The sequence below is a fragment of the Oncorhynchus mykiss genome, chromosome 28, assembly GCF_057628025.1.
Source record: "Oncorhynchus mykiss isolate SJ-2025 chromosome 28, ASM5762802v1, whole genome shotgun sequence".
NCBI classification, from domain to species: domain Eukaryota; kingdom Metazoa; phylum Chordata; class Actinopteri; order Salmoniformes; family Salmonidae; genus Oncorhynchus; species Oncorhynchus mykiss.
The window spans coordinates 32498911-32514506 of record NC_143049.1 but is presented as its reverse complement, the minus strand read 5'-3'; positions in this window follow the sequence as shown (position 1 = coordinate 32514506).

Below are 15596 nucleotides of genomic sequence, written 5' to 3'. Positions count from 1 at the left end.
AGTGCAGCCAGTGTGACAGAGAGAAATGTACTCTGTGCTATTCACTCTACACACAGGGTTAAAGACATCATTCAGACAGGAACAGTTGGAGTTACTGAGAGGGAGAAACCTGGTAACATAATAACAGAAAATAACAGACTAGAATATTTGCCAACCTATCAGTGATGGTTGCTTTGGCTACAACGGTGCAACATGTTGAGAATACAATGCAGTCAGTGGACTATATAAAGTGAATGACGTAGAGACAGCATAGGGAGACTGAACATGAATAATTGAGTTAGGATTTGTACCGCCAAAGGAAACAAATGTCCCACAGTAAAGTGCCACACAGTAATGAGGGGTATTTTCATACAGTCCACTGGTCCAGTGTGTCACTGTAGCCCACGTTGACCCCTGCCACTCTCTGAGTGGAACGGCCCATGAAGACGAGAGGTACACAGAGCAGGATGGAGAGGGAGAGAGGTACCTAACACAGCTTCATCACCACCCCGCCGAGCAGCAGCCCTACAGCAACAGTGGGCAGGTTGATGCCCCTGGAGAGAACCAACAGGGTGGAGGTCACAGTTGGGTTTAGGGTCAAAATAATTAAATGTTTCAAACTATACATTTAGAGATTGTGTGTGTGTGTGCGTGCGTGCATGTGTGCGTTTGGAGTGCGTATATGTTTGTGTTTGTGTGTGTACAGTAAGTGTGTAGCGTACGTAGCACATCATCCATGAGCAAGCTGCCGTAGGCGGCGGTGGTGCCATACTGGTGCTCCAGGAACTAGCTGAAGAAGGTGGTGAGGCCAGCAAAGGAGGAGGAGGGAGAGAGGGATGGAGGAAGAGGGATGGGGGAGAGAAGGATGGAGAAAGAGGGATGGGGGAGAGAGAGATGGAGGAAGAGGGATGGGGAGAGAGGGATGGAGGAAGAGGGATGGGGGAGAGAGGGATGGAGGAAGAGGGATGGGGAGAGAGGGAGGGAGGAAGAGGGATGGGGGAGAGAGGGATGGAGGAATAGGGATGGGGGAGAGAGGGATGGAGGAAGAGGGATGGGGGAGAGAGGGATGGAGGAAGAGGGATGGGGAGAGAGGGATGGAGGAAGAGGGATCGGGGAGAGAGGGATGGAGGAAGAAGGATGGGGGAGAGAGGGATGGAGGAAGAGGGATGGGGGAGAGAGGGATGGAGGAATAGGGATGGGGGAGAGAGGGATGGAGGAAGAGGGATGGGGGAGAGAGGGATGGAGGAGTAGAGGTAAGAGGGGATGGGGAAGAAGGATAGGGAAGAAGATTAATGGATGGAGAGGATGGGGGAGAATAAGGGGGTTATCGGGACAGGAGCTGAGAGAGAATGGTAGGGGAAAATTCCATTGAATTTGAAAGTCATTGCTTCGTATTTTTCTGGCTGTATGTGCTCTTCTTATTACTAACGGTGGAGCAGTGACATACTTAAACCTATCTTGTCCACGTCTACATAGATTCAGAGCATCATGGATCCCAGGAGGTACCAGAAGGCTGGCCCAAAAAACAGAGATGGCGAACGGGGTGGTTGGAAGACATAATAAATGAATTGTGAATAAAATATCAACCAGGTGATACTTAAAATATAACTCATCACCAGGGCCAGATTCAATGAACCCCTAGAAATGATTTCATTGATAAAACGCTCAGATCAAATCAATATCCTCAATAAAACATTTCACAACAAAACATTTCACTGTTAGTCTACACCTGTTGTTTACGAAGCACGTGACAATGATTTTTTTTTTTAACTAAAGAATGTGTCAATTAACATTTTGTCTGGTTCTCCTATTAGAAACTTCATTATAGATTCAGGCAGTACTGTAGCAGTAGCTTACCAACGTCCACATAGGAGATGCCAAACAACACCTGGGAAGCAGCCAGGGTCAGCCACTGTGTCCGCTCCTCAGAGGGGTGTCCGCTGACCCCCTGTCTGCACACCTCAGGGTCAGAGGAGTTCTCCCTGGGAACACACACGTCCCACAACCCTTCGGCTAAAAACAACAACACATGCATATATTTCTCTGTAATCTGTTCATTATTTTTGAGAAACATGCAGTGAGGGTTATTATTGCTTGTGCCAACCAATGCACATGAAGTACGAAAACATTTAAATATATATATATTTACACTACCCGTCAAAAATTTTAGAAAACCTACTCATTCAAGGGTTTTTCTTTATTTTTACTATTTTCTACATTGTAGACATCAAAACTATGAAATAGAACATATGGAATCATGTAGTAACCAAAAAAGTTTTAAAGAAATCAAAATATATTTTATATTTGAGATTTGTCAAATAGCCACCCTTTGCCTTGATGACAGCTTTGCACACTCTTGGCATTCTCTCAACCAGCTTCACCTGGAATGCTTTACTAAGAGTTCCCACATCTGCTGAGCACTTGTTGGCTGCTTTTCCTTCACTCTGCGGTCCGACTCATCCCAAACCATCTCAATTTGGTTGAGGTCGGGGGATTGTGGAGGCCAGGTCATCTGACGCAGCACTCCATCACTCTCCTCCTTGGTCAAATAGCCCTTACACAGCCTGGATGTGTGTTGGCTCATTGTCCTGTTGAAAAACAAATGATAGTCCCACTAAGCCCAAACCAGATGAGATGGCATATCGCTGCAGAATGCTGCAGTAGCCATGCTGGTTAAGTGTGCCTTGAATTCTAAACAAACCATAGACAGTGTCAACAACAAAGCACCCCCACGCCATCGCACCTCCTCTTCCATGCTTTATGGAGGGAATTGGAACCAAAAATCTCAAATTTGGACTCTAGACCAAAGGACAGATTTCCACCGCTCTAATGTCCATTGCCAAGTCTCTTCTTCTTATTGGTGCCCTTTATTAGTGGTTTCTTTACAGCCATTCAACCATGAAGGACTGATTCACACAGTCTCCTCTGATCAGTTGATGTTGAGATGTGTCTGTTACTTTAACTCTGTGAAGCATTTATTTGGGTTGCACTTTCTGAGGCTTGTAACTCTAAATTAACTTATCCTCTGCAGCAGAGGTAACTCTGGGTCTTCTATTCCTGTAGGGTCCGGGCTAAAGTGGTCACCCAGCCTGGAGGAGTGGTGCCAAGGCTGCGCACAAGAGCTCCAGTGCTCCCAAACAGCCCGGTCCATCCGGTGCCTCCTCCACGCACCAGGCCTCCTGTAGGTCTCCCCAGCCTGGTGGGTCCTGTGGCAGCCCCACGCACCAGGCTGTCTCTCCGTCTCCTCCCTCCAGGTTCTCCTGCCTGTCCGGAGCTGCCAGAGCCGCCCGCCTGTCCGGAACCGCCAGAGCCGCCCACCTGTCCGGAGCCGCCAGAGCTTCCTATTCCTCATCCGAAGAGGACAACAATCGTTAAATACTTGATGGTTTTTGCGACTGCACTTGAAGAAACGATCAAAGTTCTTGACATTTTCTTGATTGACTGCCCTTCATGTCTTAAAGTAATGATGGACTGTCGTTTCTCTTTGCTTATTATGGCAAGCTGTTCTTGCCATATTATGGACTTGGTCTTTTACCAAATAGGGCTATCTTCTGTATACCCCCACAACCTTGTCACAACACAACTGATTGGCTCAAATGCATTAAGGAAAGAAATTCCACAAATTCACTTTTAAGAAGGAACACCTGCTAATTTAACTGCATTCCAGGTGACTACCTCATGAAGCTGGTTGAGAGAATGCCAATAATGTGCACGTCATCAAGGTGGCTATTTGAAGAATCTCAAATATAAAATATATTTTGATTTGTTTAACACTTTTTTGGTTACTACATAATTCCATATGTTTTAATTCATAGTTTTGATGTCTTCACTATTATTCTACAATGTAGAAAATAGTAAAAATTAAGAAAAACCCTTGAATGAGTACAGTAGGTGTTCTAAAACCTTTGACCGGTTTTAGTATAAGCTGTATAAGGAAATAAGCAAACAGGAAACCACTTACCCAGGGGCGGCGCTCCTAGTGGCAGCAGACTTTAATGCAGGGAAACTTAAATCAGTTCTACCAAATCTCTATCAACATGTTAAATGGGCAACCAGAGGGAAAACATTTCTAGATCATCTGTACTCCACACACAGAAATGCGTACAGAGCTCTCCCTCACCCTCTATTTGGTAAATCCGACCACAACTCTATCCTCCTGATTCCTGCTTACAAGCAAAAATTAAAGCAGGAAGCACCAGTGACTCGGTCTATAAAAAAAATGATCAGATGAAGCAGATGCTAAACTACAGGGCTGTTTTGCTATCACAGACTGGAACATGTTCAGGGATTCTTCCGATGAAGAAACTGGAGCTGGCCAGGCACGACTCCAACACCATCATTAAGTTTGCTGACGACACAACAGTGGTAGGCCTGATCACCGACAACGACGAGACAGACTATAGGGAGGAGGTCAGAGACCTGGCCGGGTGGTGCCAGAATAACAACCTATCCCTCAACGTAACCAAGACTAAAGAAATGATTGTGGACTACAGGAAAAGGAGCACCGAGCACGTTCCCATTCTCATCGACGGTGCTGTAGTGGAGCAGGTTGAGAGTAGAGGTCGACCAATTATGATTTTTCAACGCCGATACCGATACCGATTATTGGAGGACGAAAAAAACCGATTAATCTGACAATTTTTGTATTTATTATTTGTAATAATGACAATTACAACAATACCGAATTAACACTTATTTTAACTTAATATAATACATCAATAAAATCTATTTAGCCTCAAATAAATAATGAAACATGTTCAATTTGGTTTAAATAATGCAAAAACAAAGTGTTGGAGAAGAAAGTAAAAGTGCAATATGTGCCATGTAAGAAAGCTAACGTTTAAGTTCCTTGCTCAGAACATGAGAACATATGAAAGCTGGTGGTTCCTTTTAACATGAGACTTCAATATTCCAAGGTAAGAGGATTTAGGTTGTAGTTAATATAGTATTTGTAGGACTATTTCTCTCTATACCATTTGTATTCCATATACCTTTGACTATTGGATGTTCTTATAGGCACTTTAGTATTGCCAGTGTAACAGTATAGCTTCCGTCCCTCTCCTCGATCCTACCTGGGCTCGAACGAGGAACACATCGACAACAGCAACCCTCGAAGCAGCGTTACCCATGCAGAGCAAGGGGAACAACTACTCCAAGTCTCAGAGCGAGTGACGTTTGAAATGCTATTAGCGCGCGCTAACTAGCTAGCCATTTCACTTTGGTTACACCAGCCTAATCTCGGGAGTTGATAGGCTTGAAGTCATAAACAGTGCAATGCTTGAAGCACAGTGAAGAGCTGCTGGCAAAACGCACGAAAGTGCTGTTTGAATGAATGCTTACGAGCCTGCTGCCGCCTACCATCGCTCAGCCAGACTGCTCTATCAAATATCAAATCATAGACTTAATTATAACATAATAACACACAGAAATACGAGCCTTTGGTCATTAATATGGTAGAATCCGGAAACTATCATTTCGAAAACAAAACGTTTATTATCGCATATTCCCTGACTCTGCGTGCAATGAACGCAAAGGAAGTGACACAATTACACCTGGTTAATATTGCCTGCTAACCTGGATTTCTTTTAGCTAAATATGCAGGTTTAAAAATATATACTCCTGTGTATTGATTTTAAGAAAGGCAATGATGTTTATGGTTAGGTACACGTTGGAGCAACGACAGTCCTTTTTCCGCAAATGCGCACCGCATCGATTATATGCAACGCAGGACACGCTAGATAAACTAGTAATTATCATCAACCATGTGATTATGATTGATTTATTGATTGCTTGTTTTTAAATAAGATAAGTTTAATGCTAGCTAGCAACTTACCTTGGCTTCTTACTGCATTCGAGTAACAGGCAGGCTCCTCGTGAGGCAGGTGGTTAGAGAGTTGGACTAGTTAACTGAAAGGTAGCAAGATTGAATCCCTGAGCTGACAAGCTGAAGAACTGTCGTTCTGCCCCTGAACAAGGCAGTTAACCCACCGTTCCTAGGCCGTCATTGAAAATAAGAACATTCTTAACTGACTTGCCTAGTTAAATAAAAGTGTAACATTTTTAAATTAAAGATATAAAAAATATTGGTCAAATCGGTGTCCAAAAATACAGATTTCCGATTGTTATGAAAACTTGAAATCGGCCCTAATTAATCGGCCATTCCGATTCATCTGTCGACCTCTAGTTGAGAGCTTCAAATTCCTTGGTGTTCACATCAACAACAAACTAGAATGGTCCAAACACACCAAGACAGGAAACTAAAAAGATTTGGCATGGGTCCTGAGATCCCCAAAAGCATCTGCAGTTGCAACATCGAGAGCATCCTGACCGGTTGCATCACTACCTGGTACAGCAATTGCTCGGCCTCCGACCCCAAGGCACTTCACAGGGTAGTGCGTCCGGTCCAGTACAACACTGGGGCAAAGCTGCCTGCCATCCAGGACCTCTACACCAGGCGGTGTCAGAGGAAGGCCCTAAAAATTGTCAAAGACCCCAGCCACCCCAGTCATAGACTATTCTCTCTACTACCGCATGGCAAGCCGTACCGGAGTGCCAAGTCTAGGACAAAAAGGCTTCTCAACAGTTTTTACCCCCAAGCCATAGACTCCTGAACAGGTAACCAAATGGTTACCTGGACTATTTGCATTATGTGCCCCCCCAACCCCTCTTTTAAGCTGCTGCTACTCTCTGTTTATCTTATATGTATAGTCACTTTAGCTATACATTCATGTACATACTACCTCAATTGGCCCGACCAACCAGTGCTCCCGCACATTGGCTAACCTGGCTATCTGCATTGTGTCCCACCACCCGCCAACACCTCTTTTTACGCTTATGCTACTCTCTGTTCATCATGCACAGTCACTTTAACGATACCTACATGTAGATACTACCTCAATAAGCCTGACTAACAGGTGTCTGTATATAGCCTTGCTACTCTTATTTTCAAATGTATTTTTACTGTTGTTTTATTTCTTTACTTACCTACACACACACACACACACACACACACACACACACACACGCACACACATACTTGTTTTTTGTGTGTTTTTTTTCTCCGCTCTATTGGTTAGAGCCTGTAAGTAAGCATTTCACTGTAAAGGTCTACCTGTTGTATTTGGCGCACGTGACAAATAAACTTTGATTTGATTTGATTTGATATATGTATATATACTGTATTCAGTGACTGAGGATTTACAAAATAATCGCTTGATAACCTGTTGAAATATAACTAAATTGTTATATTGTTAAACTCTAACTGAGAATATAATTATTCAAGGTTTTCTCTAGAGGATGCTATCATGAGCCCGCCAGAGCAACACAATTACACCTGTATTCATAGTCAAACTAGTGTCATGGACATCCTGCACTGTAATGCTTTGAATTTTGGCCAAAATGCACTGTAATATATTGAGTAAAATATTTGGGTTTGTCTTCTTACCAGCTAACATAGAGTGACACTGGTAGGGCTTGGACAGGAAGTGAGGTAAGGTCAGGGTGGCAGCAGCACAGGACATGAACAGCCCTCCCAGGCCATTGAAACGAGGCCGTTGGACCCGGCTCCTAAAGTGACTGACAAACACCACTAGCACCATGTTCCCCATCTGCAGGACACACACATGCAGTCACAGCCCAGTGGGCTTACTACAGTGGGCTAAATTAGAGTGTTTCTTAGTCATCTTAAAACACATCTACTTTGAAACAAAAGTATATACCTTACACATATGGTTATGGGCTTACAGAAAATAACACCTATACCATGTCAGATACAGATTTGAAAGAGTTTGCATCCCAATATTACACTTCAAATATGCAGTGCATTCAGAAAGTATTCAGCTCCCTTGACTTTTTCCACATTTTGTTAAGTTACAAAGTAGACTTATTCTAAAATGGATTAAATACGAGTTGTTCCTCATCAATCTACACACCCATAATGACAAAGCAAAAACGGGTTGTTGTTTTTTTAGGTTGAACAAATTGTCTGTATAGCTCCGAAACAGGATTGTGTCGAGGCACAGATCTGGGGAAGGGTACCAAAACATTTCTGCAGCATTGAAGGTCCCCAAGAACACAGTGGCCTCCATCATTCTTAAATGGAACAAGTTTGGAACCACCAAGCCTCTTCCTAGAGCTGGTCACTCGGCCAAATTCAACAATCGGGGGAGAAGGGCCTTGGTCAGGGAGGCAACAAAGAACCCAATGGTCACTCTGGCAGGGCTCCAGAGTTCGTCTGTGGAGATGGGAGAACCTTCCAGAAGGACAACCATCTCTGCAGCACTCACCAATCAGGCATTTATGGTAGAGGGGCCAGACGGAAGCCACTCCTCAGTAAAAGACAGCCCGCTTGGAGTTTGTCAAAAGGCACATAAAGGACTCTGACCATGAGAAACAATATTCTCTTGTCTAACGAAAACAAGATTGAACTCTTTGGCCGAAATGCCAAGTGTCACATCTTGAGGAAACCTGGCACCATCCCTACGGTGAAGCATGGTGGTGGCAGCATCATGCAGTGGGGATGTTTTTCAGCGGCAGGGACTGGGAGACGAGTCAGGATTGAGAAAAAGATGAACGGAGCAAAGTGCAGAGATATCCTTGATGAAAACCTACTCCAGAGCGCTCAGGACCTCAGACTGGGGCAAAGGTTCACCTTCCAACAGGACAACAACCCTAAGCACACAGCCAAGACAATGCAGTGGCTTCGGAACAAGTCTCTGAATGTCCTTGAGTGGCCCAGCCAGAGCCCAAACTTGAACCCGATCAAACATCTCTGGAGAGACCTGAAAATAGCTGTGTAGCGACACTCCCCATTCAACCTGACAGAGCTTTAGGGGATCTGCAGAGAAGAATGGTGGAAACTCCCCAAATACAGGTGTGCCAAGCTTGTAGTGTCATACCCAAGAAGACTTGAGGCTGTAATCGCTGCCAAAGGTGCTTCAACAATGTACTGAGTAAAGGGTGTAAATGTGATAATTCAGTTTTAATGTTTTTTATACATTTGTTAAAGTTTATAAAAACTGTTTTTGCTTTGACATTATTGGGTATTGTGTGTAAGGGGGAAAAAAACATTTAATCAGTTTTTAGAAAAAGGCTGTATCAAAATGTGGAAAAAGTCAAGCGGCCTGAATACTTTCCAAATGCACTGTACATCCATAAAGACTGAAATATAACAAAAATGTTTGTCATAGATACACCGTATTTTCAGCTGTTTAAAAAAAGTGTTTAATTATGAAATTATGAAAAATATTAATAACATTCCCTCCAGCTAGTGCTGGAGAGATTTTGCAGTTACACATGACTTTGTGCTGTCCCAGTTGAGAACGGAAGAGGTGCTGTACCTCATGCAGGGAGGAGATGGTGCCCATACTGTAGATGTGCTGTTGAAACCGGAGGGGTGCTCTATGGTGGTGATGCAGCTCTTGACGTAGGCACTTTGCAGCAGCTGGATGAGCTGGAGCAGACTGTGACACAGCACAAATAGCTTGGGGGGACAGTGAGGGAGGAAGAGAATGGAGAGAGGGGGTAGAGAGGAGGGTAGAGAGGGGGTAGAGAGGGGGGTAGAGAGGGGGTAGAGAGATAAAGAAGAAAGGAGACATGCAGAAAGAGAGACGAAGAGAGAGAGACAGAAACAGAGACAGAGACAAACAGAGAGAGACAGAGAGACGAAGAGAGAAACGAAGAGAGAGAGACAAAAAGAGAGAGAGACAGAGAGAGACAGAGACAGAGCGACGAAGAGAGAAACTAAGAGAGAGAGACAGAAATAATGACAGAGACAGAGAGAGACAGAAAGACAGAGACAGAGAGAGAGAGAGAAAGAGAGACGAAGAGAGAGACAGAGAGAGAAAGAAAGAGACGAAGAGAGAGAGAGAGAGAAAGAGAGATGAAGAGAGAAGAAGATTCTTGGCCGTTTTATCTCTGGTAGACGTTTGTCTACATATGGTATATTGCTGTGGCTACAGAATGAGGGCAAACTGTTTTTGATCTTTACTTTGAGCATGAATATAGACATTTTGCAGTCCGTGCAACACGTGGAATTGAAGAAGTCTAGACTCACACCAGAAATTGACTGATTTCTTTATATGAACTGTGTCATGACGTTGGCCTGGGGGATAGGTTAATGACAGTCATAAATACCTCTCCCCCCCTTTTTCCTCTCTCTACCCTACTGAGGTTACATTTGCAAAACCCATGGTTAACATAGAGATTCTAGGAACATCAGTAGGTGGGGGGAAATTAACTATATTCTGATAATCCGAACAATTGAACATATGCGGTGGTACTTAATGAATATGATGTCAGTTCGGTTGGCATCTGAGACATTCTCATCAATGACAGTGGAAAGTCTACACATCAGAGTTATCAGATTCACATGGAATTGTTGTTCAATTTAAATGCTTGAATATGAAATTATTCGTGATGGGATGAAATGTGATTTTAGCTTCTAAAATGTGAGATTTGGGTTTTCATAAGGCTCTGCTCAATCAGTGGCCCACCCCTGTGAAGGGACATGGGCTATAAAACTTTTCAAACACGCCCTCCTCTCCCTTCCTATGTAAGCCCTTGATGACAATATAACTTCCTGTTCCAAGGACTTGAGGACGACGGTCCAATGTCAGAATGGTTCAGATAATAACTACAGAACGAAGCCAACATCAGCGTGAGCTTTGGTTGCGAATGGTATGAACTTTGAACTCTTATTCACTACAGAAGTGATACCTCCTAGCCGTTGAGTTAGCAACAGCAGATGCAACGAGGGTTAGGAAGGAACAGACAGAGTATCCCGTTTATCACCCAATGACGTTACTACAATGTATCCAATTGACAACCAGAGACATTCTTCAAAGGACTCGGTTTGGCAACACGGCCTTCCATCTACCACCAACCTACCGAAGCGCAGCTCAGAGTAAATATTTGTTGCATTTTCCTTTTCCAAATGGGCGGTAATTTAGGATGCATCAGATACTGTATTTACGATAGCACAGCTTCTCCCTGTGTCCCTCAGTCTTCCCGCTCTTTCACTCAAACCCAGCCCTTTTCTTTTGTGTAACAAGCTGTTATATCTGTTCCGCCCGCTAGGGACGTTTTCCTGTATGACTGTAACGGTTGTCGTCTGGAGATAGAGAGGACCAAAGCGCAGCGTGGTTAGTGTTCATCTTTTTAATGGAAAACTGAACACTTCAAAAACACAAAACAACAAAGTGACAACCGAAACAGTTCTATCTTGTGCAGACACACAAAGACTGAAAATAACCATTCACAAACCCCAACAGAAAACATTCTACCTAAATATGGTTCCCAATCAGTGATAATTACTAACACCTGCCTCTGATTGAGAACCATATCAGGCCAAACAAGAAACCCCACATAGAAACAGAAAACATAGACTGCCCACCCAACTCACACCCTGACCACACTAAAACAAAGCAAATACAAAAGAACTATGGTCAGAACGTGACAATGACGTAATTTGTAATCAAGTTATGATTTAATTATGTGTATGTGTAATTCTGTGTGATTAGTTAGGTATTTAGTAAATAAATAATTAAACCCAATTTTGTATTGCTGATTCAAATTGTTAGCCAGGGTTCGTGCAGATAACCAAGAATTTACAACTTTCAGATGAGACTGAATTATTAAGATGACGATTGATATTGACTGCTATTGATGTAAAATATTACTAGGTCTTTAAGAGTTTATTCGGAAGATAACAGCTCTATAAATATTATTTTGTGGTGCCCGACTCTCTAGTTAATTACATTTACATGATTAGCTCAATCAGGTGATATTAATTACGGATAAATTATTTTATAGAATAGCATGTCATATCACTTAATCCGGCATAGCCAAAGACACGACAACTGTAACTCAGTAAAATTGTTGAAATTGTTACATGTTGCATTTATATTTTTGTTCAGTATAGCATTAGGGACTGTTGTAATGAGTCAATGCAAAAACAGTTTGTAATTTGTACTTGGGCAGACATCAGGTTATAGGGGCTTATGTTATTGCTGATTTTAAAACACATAAAACTATTGATGTAAAACAGACTTTCCATGAGATAGATTGTGGATTGTGTATGTGTGTCAATCAGAGGGTGAAAGGGCAAGACAAAATATATAAGTGCCTTTGAACAGGATATGCCAGGCACACTGGTTTGAGTGTGTCAAGAACTGCAACACTGCTGTTTTTTTTTACTCTCAACAGTTTCCCGAATGTATAAAGAAAGTACCACCACCCAAAGGACATCCAGCCGACTTGACACAACTGTGGGAAGCATTGGAGTCAACACAGGTCAGCATCCCTGGGGAAAGCGTTCGACACCTTGCAGATTCCATGCTCAGACCAATTGAGTCTGTTCTGAGGGCAAAGGGGGGTGCTAATGGTCCCAGGTTGAAAATACAATCTAGAAAGGACTTTCTAATCAGCAGGTTTGCATGGGCTTTCCATGATGACATTACCATAAGGTAAATTGGTTAGTAGACCAATTCCAAACCTCTGCCAATAACAGCTAGTTTAAATGTGTCCCTCCCCACTCAGACTATTCTCAGACAGTCCAAGCAAAATTCTTGCTTGAACATTTTTTGGGGGGCCCATTTGAATGGAAATCTATTACAGTAATGTACTTAATTGTTACCAGAAATGATTTTATATTGATATAAAAATGGCTGATTAGGGCATTTACTATACAACATAAATCAACAATCTAAAAGCTGTAATGATATCATGATCAAGGATGTATTCAGCTTCTTTCAATTGATTTGCAATGACATAACACTCATGCACACTCATTCTGAATTAATAGTCTCTCCAAAAGCCCCAAAATGCACTGAACAGTCTAACAACACAAACAAGTTTTACAAAAAAATATCAAAAGACAAAGTGAAAACCAGGACTAATGTTTGAAATCCTTACAGAAAGCAGGCTGTGGTTGATGTATTTACAGATCTTGTTGTTGCTGAAACAGGACAATTCTGTGGCGCTGCTACACTTTTGAAGCTTTTCTTCCGGACTGGCAGTCTACACTATGAACTAGCCTTGTGCCCAGACACTGACACTCTCTGGTGCCCCCTGGATGGTACCTTCCATGTGCTGCAGCAGTCCCAAAGAACGGGGCTTTGATGTCCTCAAATCTGTCAAGCCACAGCCGCTTCCCTTCCTGGATCTCCTGGAGGACCGCCTTGTGGAAGTCCCTGACGGTCTCCCATGGGAAACCCCCTACGTGGTAGAAGACATCGTCTCACATCAGGTGCCCTCATTTTCAGCTCCTCAGCTGTCAACTCCTGCTCCAGGATGTGGAAGTAGCCCAGCATGTAAAGGTCAATGGTCAGGCTGTCGTAGATCGCCTGGGGAGGCAGGAAGTGCTCGGGGCAAGAGGTGGTGGGGCGATGCTGGCTTGGGGATATCGGAGAATATGGGTGTTGACCATCTTGTCCACTGCAGTTTTTACGTGGTAGAAGTGGAAGAGAGAGCTGGTCCGGTGTGGCATCCCCGGTTGTGTTTTCGTCCAATGTTGTATCCCGGACAGTGTCGACACAGTTCATTGTGTCGACCACGGCCTCGTTCGACCGCCTCCTATCTCACCCTGGCTCTCATGGAGATGGCTTACACCGACTTCAGGAACAGAACAACGATGCGCTCTTGTCTCAAGAGTTGGACCTCAAACTCCTAACCGACACCCGAGACTGCTGATCTCCCTCTCCCCTCCCTCTGCTGCATATTTATAGTACCAATCAAAAGTGTGAACACCTACTCATTGCAGGGTTTTTCTTAATTTTTACTATTCCCTACATTGTAGAATAGTGAAGACAAACTATGAAATAACACATGGAATTATGTAGTAACCAAAAAAGATTCTTCAAAGTAGCCACCTTCTGCCTTGATGACAGCTTTGCACACTTTTGGCATTCTCACAACTAGCGTCATGAGGTAGTCACCTGGAATGCATTCCAATTAACAGGTGTGCCTTGTTAAAAGTTCATTTGTGGAATTTCTTTCCTTCTTAATGCGTTTGAGCCAATCAGTTGTGTTGTGACAAGGTAGGGGTGGTATACAGACGATAGCCCTATTTGGTAAAAGACCATGTCCATATTATGTCAAGAACAGCTCAAATAAGCAAAGAGAAACAACAGCAATAGCAGCCCATAGTCACAACTCAGATAGGGCCTTCTGAGTGTTAATTTTTCAACGGTGGGATTGGATGTCCAGGGATGAGGAAGTACAGTAAATCAAAGGAGACTGGTGGGAGGAGCAATAGGAGGATGGGCTCGTTGTAATGGTAAACAAATATATGTAAACCATGTTTGACTCTGTTCCATTTCAGCCATAACGAGCCAATCCTCTTATAGCTTCTCCCACCAGCCTCTGCTGAGTAGACCAATGGCTATGTGGATGTACAGTTGAAATTGGAAGTTTACATACACCTTAGCCAAATACATTTAAACTCAGTTTTCACAAATCCTGACATTTAATCCTAGTACAAATTCCCTGTCTTAGGTCAGTTAGGATCACCACTTTATTTTAAGAATGTGAAATGTCAGAATAATAGTAGAGAGAATGATTTATTTCAGATTTGATTTCTTTCATCACATTCCCCGTGGGTCACTGAATTAGTATTTGGTAGCGTTGCCTTTAAATTGTTTAACTTGGGTCAAACGTTTCGGGTAGCTTTCCACAAGCTTCCCACAATAAGTTGGTTGAATTTTGGCCCATTCCTCCTGACAGAGATGGTGTAACTGAGTCAGGTTTGTAGGCATCCTTGCTCACACACGCTTTTTCAGTTCTGCCCACAAATTTCAATGGGATTGAGGTCAGGGCTTTGTAATGGCCACTTCAATACCTTGACTTTGTTTTCCTTAAGCCATTTTGCCACCACTTTGGAAGTATGCTTGGGGTCATTGTCCATTTGGAAGACCTATTAGCAACCAAGCTTTAACTTCCTGACTGATGTCTTGAGATGTTGCTTCAATATATCCACATCATTTTCCTCCCTCATGATGTCATCCATTTTGTGAAGTGCACCAGTCCCTTCTGCAGCAAAGCACCCCCATGACATGATGCTGCTACCCCCGTGCTTCACGGTTGGGATGGTGTTCTTCGGCTTGCAAGCCTCCCCCTTTTTCCTCCAAACATAACGATGGTCACAGTACATTAATCTCTAGGAGACAGAGGGCGTCTCCTTCCTGAACGGTATGACAGCTGCATGGTCCCATGGTATTTATACTTGCGTACTATTGTTTGTACAGATGAACATGGTACCTTCGGGCATTTGGAAATTTCTCCCAAGATGAACCAGACTTGTGGAGGTCTACAATTTATTTCTGAGGTCTTGGCTGATTTCTTTTGATTTTCCCATGATGTCAAGCAAAGAGGCACTGAGTATGAAGATAGGCCTTGAAATACATTGACAGGTACACCTCCAATTGAATCAATTGATGTCAATTAGCCTATCAGAAGCTTCTAAAGTTGTGACATAATTTTCTGGAATTTTCCAAGCTGTTTAACAGCAACTTAGTGTATGTAAACTTCTGACCCACTGGAATTGTGATACAGTGAATTATTAGTGAAATAAATCTGTCTGTAAACAATTGTTGGAACAATTATTTGTGTCATGCAAAGTA